This window comes from Magnolia sinica, chromosome 6, assembly GCF_029962835.1.
Source record: "Magnolia sinica isolate HGM2019 chromosome 6, MsV1, whole genome shotgun sequence".
NCBI classification, from domain to species: domain Eukaryota; kingdom Viridiplantae; phylum Streptophyta; class Magnoliopsida; order Magnoliales; family Magnoliaceae; genus Magnolia; species Magnolia sinica.
The window spans coordinates 102,805,392-102,814,492 of record NC_080578.1 but is presented as its reverse complement, the minus strand read 5'-3'; positions in this window follow the sequence as shown (position 1 = coordinate 102,814,492).

Genomic DNA, 9,101 nt, shown 5'->3' with positions numbered 1-9,101 from the left:
ATAAAATATGAAATTCGTTTCACTAGGCTGAATCACGTAAAACGATACGCTATCCTTAAAGCGTGATTCGCCCCCTTATCAACTACTGATGGGTTACAGGCGAATTGCTTCCAAGATAAGACAAGTCTGTCTGGATCCGATGTGCAACAATCACGATGGATCCACTATGGAACAGTTTAATGTAATAGATCTGTTCTAGTAGAATCAGACCGTGGAAATATTCACAGTATTCTAAAAAGGAGTTTTAGAGTATCTGATAGGAGAGATGGTTTGAGATGATTGATTTTGGACCGGAATGATCCAGTTTATATAGGCACCAGGTAGTGGACCGTTGCTAGGTGGCTATCAATGATTCACAACGTTTGAAAAACATCTGGTCGTTGGATCACAAGATCTGATCGTTGGATCATCATGGTCTATCTGTTTTCAGACCGTTGTGGCTTTTAAGGCAGCTAGTCATTTTTAGAAACTGCTGAATGTTACGGATTTATGATCCGACCATTCTCAATCGCCTATAAATCCCTAGCTCATTTCAGACCCACCGCACCTAGGCTCTTACCAGACCTATTGCACCGCGATCGCACCGTCTGGTCAAGGTCGGGAGGGAGCGACATAATGCGCATGTGCGAAGTGCAAAGTGCAAAGTGCGCCAACTAGCCCCACTACAGCCACACTGCCCTCGCCTTCGCCCATGCCCGAGCGTGCGTGTACGTGCGTGTGTTCCAATATAGCACTGGAACACACAACCCGATCATCTCCATCTCCAAAACATCCAGGTAAGAATATAACCCACAAATCCACATATAAACCCCAAAAACTTTTCTACCATTTTCGATGTGGGACTAAAAGCACACACCACATCTTTTAATTTGAAATTCTTGAAAACCGTTTTGGCAGCAAAATCCCAAAAATTTTAAAATTTTGAATATTTTAAAAAAACCACAAATTTCAACAAAAGCTACATTTAAAAATGGCAATATTGCAATTAAGGAAAACCCTTTATCAGAAATCTGCATATATATATATATATATATATATATATATATATATATATATATATATATATATATATAAAGTTGTTATTTTAGTTTTTATATTTAAAAATTAATACGAAATGATCAATGGTAACAAAAAATGACATCCATCTCATAGAAATGTATGTTGAGGACAATCAATTTTTTAAAGGAAAACAAAAATGTGATTTTTATATGAAAGTTGTGGAAAGAATAACTCCCTTTCCATAGCTTACCCTATTGGCACAACCCTAACCCAAAATTTCACAACTACAATGAAAAAAAATGTCATGGCTATGAAAGAGTTTTCTTTTCCTATATTATTTTCAGATTCTATGTATATAAGTAAAGCGTACACATACACACATATAATGAAGTTATAAATTCTCTAAGGTAATAATCACTTTTAGGTTTTTTGTTTTGCCAATTACCTTAGTGATAAAAAGAAAAAGCGTTATCATTATGTTTTTACTATCATCAAACCAAATATAAGAATTATTGGTGAAACATGAATGCAATAATCATTATATTTTTTATGGCCTTACTATAAAAATCTTAAATTTAAATAATAACATCAATGCATTTGATTGATGAATCGACATTGAAAATAATGAAAAATTGTCATCATCATAATTTTATCGCCAATAAATCAAACACCAGAATCAATGATCAAATGTAAATAATGTTAGAAGATAGATAAAGTAATTTATAATTATTATATATTTTCTTTACATTATTGCAGTAATTGGTGAAGAAAATATACAATGATTAGAAATTATTTTATCCATCTCTTGTAACATTTACATTTGATTGTTACTTCTCATGTTTGATTTATCGATGGTAAAATTATGATAACAATATATTTACATTATTTCAATGTTAAATCGTCATCAAAATACATCGATGTCATTGTTTAGATATAAAAATTTTATTATAATGTGAGAAAAAAAATATAGTGATTACGAATTCCTTTCTCCTAAATAAATTTGCAGTTGATTAACAATTCTACATTATATTTAATGGGATTAAAATCATAATAATGACAAGTTTCCTTTATATTATCATGTACTTAGTACTTATGAAAATTTCGTTTGGCTAATCATTATGATTTTACCATCACTAAAACAAGCAAGGGACTTTTCAGTAAGAACACAGGCTTTAAGAAATGGGTAAATTTTTTTATGATCATGACATTTTTTTAAAAAATGATATTACTATAAAAATCATAAAACCATTGAGCGATATGCATGTATAAATGTGAGGGTCAGTTTAGTGCATGGTATTAGGTGAGATTACGTGGTATAAAATTACTTTTGGTCCTGCACAAATTTCATTTGGGGTTTTACAACAACAAAGAGGATTCCATTTATCCCAACATCACGTATTTTAATGTCAATAATACATCCAGCATGATTTCGATATCCCTACGGTTGTAGGCATCACATTGACATGTGCTTTTTGTCCACGTCGTCCATCTATACATGCCCTTTACATGTGATGTTCAAACTACATATGTGCACGGGTGACCAGATGCAACTACAAATATGGTCAGTTGATTACAATTTCATAGTCTACATAGACTTCACATAATAAAAAATATATTTCTAAATGCAAGAATTTGATTCCAAACATGGGGTTGAACAGTAAAAATACCTTACTGGACTTGTAATCATTACCAAATAAATATATGATGTTATTCATATCTAATATTATTACATCCCATTTAATATGGCTGTCCAAAATAATAATAAAATGCCATCATTATAATTTTACTGCAATGTACCAGCCAAGCCAATGGTCAGTGTAAATCAGATGCTCCTCAGAGGCTGATCAATGAATTTGTAGCCACTGCAGATTCAACTAGGCCTAGGGAAATGTAACAGGACAAGAAGTCACTTTGCTCCTTTAATTGATATGACAGTCTATTATAAGTTATAGTGGTCCTATTCGTATTGGACGTTGAGACATTCAAGTTGGTTGGTCTGAACTTTCCACTAAATCAGACACGCATTTCACGAGCTATCCTGTATAAATATCACACCGACAATGATGGTTGTGACCATCTTATTACTAGCTTTTGCATGGACGGTCAAGATCATTTACATCCAATCTACAATCTGATCCATCTGTTGGTTGGGAATGATCATGGATTGCTCTTGATTCTGAATATTTTTATTTTTTATTTTTTATTTAATGAAAGGTTAACTCTCACATTCATGTCTTGGAAAAAGGATGGCTGTAAAAGGTAAGAGACCGAATCGAAGATGGACTGGATCGATTAAGTAGTGTGAATTTTGCATTTTTAGCCCAAAAAATGTGTTGTGGATTAAAATGGACGGTTCAGATCGATCAATTGAGCTGTGAAAGTTAACTGATGCAACTAGGAGTATTCTAACTTATAGTGCTCAGAGAGCACCGGAGCATTTCTATTCTTATAGTCTTATGCGGACGCGGCTTAGCTACTGAAGTGACGTCACCATGTTCTTTTGCCGCATCAGATGTTTGTTTTATATCCACACTGTCCAACCATTTGGAGGGGTCATTTTAGGGCATTGTACACAGAATGAGGCAGATCAAAATCTCAAGTGGACCCACCACAGAAAACAATGGGGATTGAATGCTTATCATTAAAAACTTCTTTGGCCAACATAAGTTTTCAATCAAGCCAATATTTGTGTTTTCCCTTATTTCATGTCTTTTTTAACTTATAAATAGGTTGGATCTCAAGTAAACTTGATGGTGGGCCCTGGGAAGGTTTCAACGGTAGGCATCACTCCCATTGTTTTCTATGGTGGGGTCTACTTGAAATTTGGATCTGCCTCATTCTCTCAATCACCATGTAAAATGATCTCTCCAAATGGATGGACAGTGTGGATACAACACATGCATCATGGTGGGCCCCACGGAATGAGATTCGCTGCTATCGGGTCCAGTTGCTAATCCGGGTCCGTCTTATATACATAGATAAAAGAGAGAGAAATTGACCACTGTAGACTCAACTTTTTACCTTGTTTCTTTTTTGGAGAGTCCAAAAGTTACCTTCCCAACTTAGACGTTGGACGTACGGCCGATCATTTGAGGACAAAAATATCCTTGCTTTCCTTTCGGAAGCGGATTGGATGGCGTGCGAAGATGACCTCTGACGCTCGTGGGCCCCACCATGATGTATGTTTGTATCCTCACCTTTCATCTATTGGGAGATATCATTTTAGGGTGATATCAAAAGAATGAGTTAAATCCAAATCTCCAATGGACTCCGGCACAGAAAACCGTGGGTAAGTAGTGACGCCCACTATTAAAATTTTCCAAAGGCCACAAAGTTTTTGATCAAGTTGATATTCATTCTTTTCTTTATTTCATGTCTTTTTTAACTTTTGAACAACGTTTTCAACCAAGCTGATATATGTGTTTTTTCTTTTTCATGTCTTTTTTAGCTTTTGAATAGGTTGGATTTCAAATAAACATTATGGTGGGCTGCCCACTACAGATTTTTATTTGCCCATTCTTTGGTTCATACCCTATAATGATATTTAAAAATGGATGGACAGTGTGGATATAACACATACATCATGGTAAGGCCCACAGAACTTGGTGACATCAACCTGTCGGTATCTAATCCGCATCCGAGCGTCAGCGCTGGACACGGATTGCGCCCTACCCTGCATCACGAAAAGGCTCTGTAGGGCCCACCATGATGTAAGTGTTTTATCCACACCGTTGATAGATTTTCTCATATCATTTTAAGTTATGATCCTAAAAATGAAGCAGGTCCACAACTCCAGTGGACCACACCAAAGGAAGCTGTAGCAATAATGACACCTATCATTGAAACCTTTCTAAGGGTGACTGCGATGCTTTTTCTACCATCCAACCTATTCATAAGGTCGCGTAGATGTGGATAAAGTGAAAATACAAAAATCGGCTTGATCCGAAGCTTCTCAAGCTCCCAAGAAGTTTTTAATGGTTGAAGTTCAATCCCCACTTTGTGGTCCACTTAAGCCCTGTACCTGCCTCACTTTTTGAATCATATCTTAAAATGATATGAGAAAAATGATGAACGGGGTGGATAAATCACTTACATCACGGGCGGGGGTAGGAGGCAATCCGCGTCCGTCAACGCTAGTCTTCTCGCACCAGCCAATCCGCTCCTGAAACAGGAGTATTTTGGTCCTCAAATGCTCGTCCGTACATTTAACGTGTAAGTTGGGACTGTAAGTTTTGAACTCTTTAGGAAAGGGAATGGGGTAGAAAAGTTGCATACACACACAGTAGTTAATTTCTCGCGATAAAATTACGAGAGGAGGAATTACTTGGTGCAACTGCAGAGCACGGGGCTCGCAAACATGCACCACTACCAATGTACACGTTCCATATGTTTGCCTCAATCCAAACCGTCCGATTTCTGGTCCTATCGTAGATAGCTCCTGTTTAGAGACTTTGCAGCAGATGGCGCTTTGAATTGTCTCATCTAAGTCCAAAAAATGGACGGTTCATAGGAAAATTAGCTAACAATCCAAATTAAAAAAACTCGCATCTGTTAATTAGAAGTTAGGATAAAAAAAAATAAGTATGATTTAGATCCATGGCCCACATACAGTGCGGCCTAGAATTGAGTTGAGTTAAACCATCGCAAGTGTATGAGAGATGCGTGTGGATGGTTGTACCTTAAGAATATCAAATAACACATACGTCATACAGACAGGGGGCGAGAGATATCATAAAAGGAAGGGTTTTGATCTACACACGTAAAAGCTCACACAAGCATCTGAGTAGCCAAAGGTAGTGTGGGGCCCACTAATTAAAGCATTCTCCTTTATTAAGGACGAGGATCACAGGATCCTCGAGCTGAGGAATTCCTTTTTTGGTTTCGTGAAAAGCTGGGCCGACAGGTTGGTAATCCAGACCACTGATATGTTATATCCCACTGTAGGTGGGCCATTCTCCAAGAATCTCCTATATTCGAAACGTCATGGCTGACGAACGGTGGACATTTTTCGGATTACCGTGGGTAGTTGCTGTATTTCTCTTCTCAACCGTCTATTCCTAGGCCATAAATTTAAAAGGTTGGAATCCTTTTATTATGGATATTTTTGGACACGGTCTATAGACCGTAGAATACAACTATCCAACGGTTTGGATCAGAGAGTCCTGGGCCCACTTGTTATAACTGAAAACTGCGGTTCACCGAAACATGGTGGGAGAGCGATTACACGGTGGCGAGGGAAGTTATATAAGGTTGATACGGGAGCTAGAGTTTGCAAGAGAACCTTTTCCACGGTACACGTGGCAACTGCGCGACCGTTGATATGGTGGATCCTACCGTAGATGGTATATAGTTAAAACCCCACGTGGGTCCGGTGATCTTAGCCATCCGATCAACGACCATCTTTCTGACCGTGCGAACTAGAGGCGGGATGAAATGTCATGGCTCTGATGGTTCTAAAACTTTGGGCCGTTGACTGTTGGGAATCACTGCATGGACGTCCGGATTCGCACGTATTTTACAAGTGTACGGTGGACAGTGGACCCCGCCATACTTCCTTTACAACGTCTATCCAGGCGGCAGTGTTATTTCCGACAGGGAAGTAAATTGTAAAAGGAAGAACTTCGATACTCTGGTAGAAGATGATGGATGATACGCAGGCACCTCGAAACTACTTAGAAATATGCGGCGTACAAGTAATCCAATTAAAAGTTATGGGACGCACTTTAGATGTATCAAGATATAAAAGTTAGATTTATTTGATCATCTGAATATTGGATTGGTGGACATTTCTTGGACGGTTAAAAACGAAATATTTCCAATGGTACTGTCTCAACAAACAAATGTCTACGAATCAGGGATTAGGATTGATAAAATAATCCTATTTTTGGAATATGAATTAAAAAAGATGGTTCCAATAATTTTAACGGTTTTAATTGAGTTAATCTATTCTAGGTGTCCAATTTCTGAATGCCCGAGTATGAAGCACATACCCTGCCAGAGTATCAAATAACTCCGCTTTGTGAAGACAGTCATTCACGCATGGAATTATACGGTCCTGAGCTCTCATCAGCAAACGCATGGTTTGCTGACGTAAAGATGCCAGATTGTGGGGCCCATGTATCACTGATCCAGACCGTTAGGAGATATACGGGAACTGTTTGCATTCCGCAGAAAAGTAGCCAATTAATCTACGGTTTAGGATAATCCCATCCGTCAGATTTCCATCTCACCCTCCATCCAAGCTGTTGCTAATCATATCATTGGTTTGGATGGACGGAACATGGACCCAAAATTGTTGATGGATATGGACGGCTATGATGCCTCAGGCCCACTCTTTACAAATGGGGCACATGTATCTTCGATCCAAACCATTCACTTGACGAGTACGTCCCACCGTTAGTCTGTTTGGGAGCGTGGATTAGGAACACCTGGATTCGGAACCCCCGGGATTGCAAATCCAGGCGAATGGAAACCCCTTGGATTTGCAATCCTTCTAGTGTTTGGCACCTTGGAGTGTGAATCAACTTTAATCTAAAAATATCTAGTATATTTATGAGAGTTTTAATTTAATTACTAAATCCACTTTAATATCTCTAATTAGTAAAATATATAATTTTTGACACTATAGTTGTAATAAGCCCGTGGAAATATATGCTTTGCCTGGAAATAATGAAATTCCAAGTCTCTAATGGACCGCGGGCACAAGATTGTGTCTGAGTGACTAACCAATGATTTTTAATCATTGGTTAATAGGAACAATGTTTAGACTGTGCTGATTTATATGGACAATGTTTGGACGTCATTAGTGGGCCATGTGCCCAATAAAATGATAGTGTACAGTTACACACATGTCACAGCAGCAACTATTGAAATGATTTTAGGTGTAATCCAAGCTCTCACCGTGAATTTGCAACCCCCGATTAGCTCGTGTGCCAAACAACCAAGGGAATTTGAAACTTCTTCAATCCATGGTGCCAAACAACTCCTTAAAATATTCATAGGACTCACCTTAATGTTTATGTAATATTTATTTTCCATCCAACCTATTGATAAGGTCAAGAAATATTTAGATTAAGGTTTTAAAAAAAATATCAACTAGATAGAAATATTTTGTGGCCCACAAAAAGTTTTTAATGGTAAATCACTACCTTTTCTTATGTTATGGTCCATCTAAGATTTGGATCTGATTAATTTTTGGCTTGACGCCCTAAAATAACCTGGAGAAACGGATGAACGGAGTGGATATATATTATATACCTCAAGGTGGGCCCCTCATAAAGGACGGCACTGTCTTGGGTGCACCGGGGCCGCACCTAATCCGCTCCCGATAATGGTTGGGAAGAGAGAGAGGGGGGAGGCTTAAGGGAGGTTTAGGCTTAAGAAAAAACTTCGATACTCTGGCAGAGTATGATGGTCACATACAGAAGTACCAAGAAATTGCACACGTGGAATGATTTAAACTAATCTAAACCGTCCAAATTGTGGGACCCATTTTGGATGGCAATTGTACTAAAAATCATATTAATTTACTTCCTTAAATGATTGATTTATGAACATACATTCCACGGTCGAGATAAAGAAGAAGCTACCAACCCAACCTATTCCACAAACTAACATACACTAATCAGAGGCCATAGATTTTAATCTCCCAAAAACTACCTAATCTTGATAGAAAATGAGTAAGAATATGCCACGTGTAAAAAAGAAGTGAGCCAGAGTATGAAGCAACACAGGCTGCCATAGTATATATAAAAAAACAGGCCTTAGGTCTACCTACTGGTAGTTAGAGGATTGAACACCTTAACAACACCAACAACTACTTCTACTCAAAAGAATAATAATAGAAAGAGAAAACAAATCAGAAAGAGAGAGAACAAAGCACAAATAGAGAGAGAAAACAAAGCAGAGAGAGAGAGAGAGCTTTTACTTTCGGCAGAGAGAGAGAGGGAGGGGGGCTTTTACTATCTGCTTTTCTATCATCTTCATACAGAGAGAGAGAGAGAAGGGGGGATATGGATTTTCATGGAGGGGGGAGACTCACGTGCACGGATGGAATGTTGGGTCCATATCTTGATGGATGGATGGGAGAGAATAAATATATG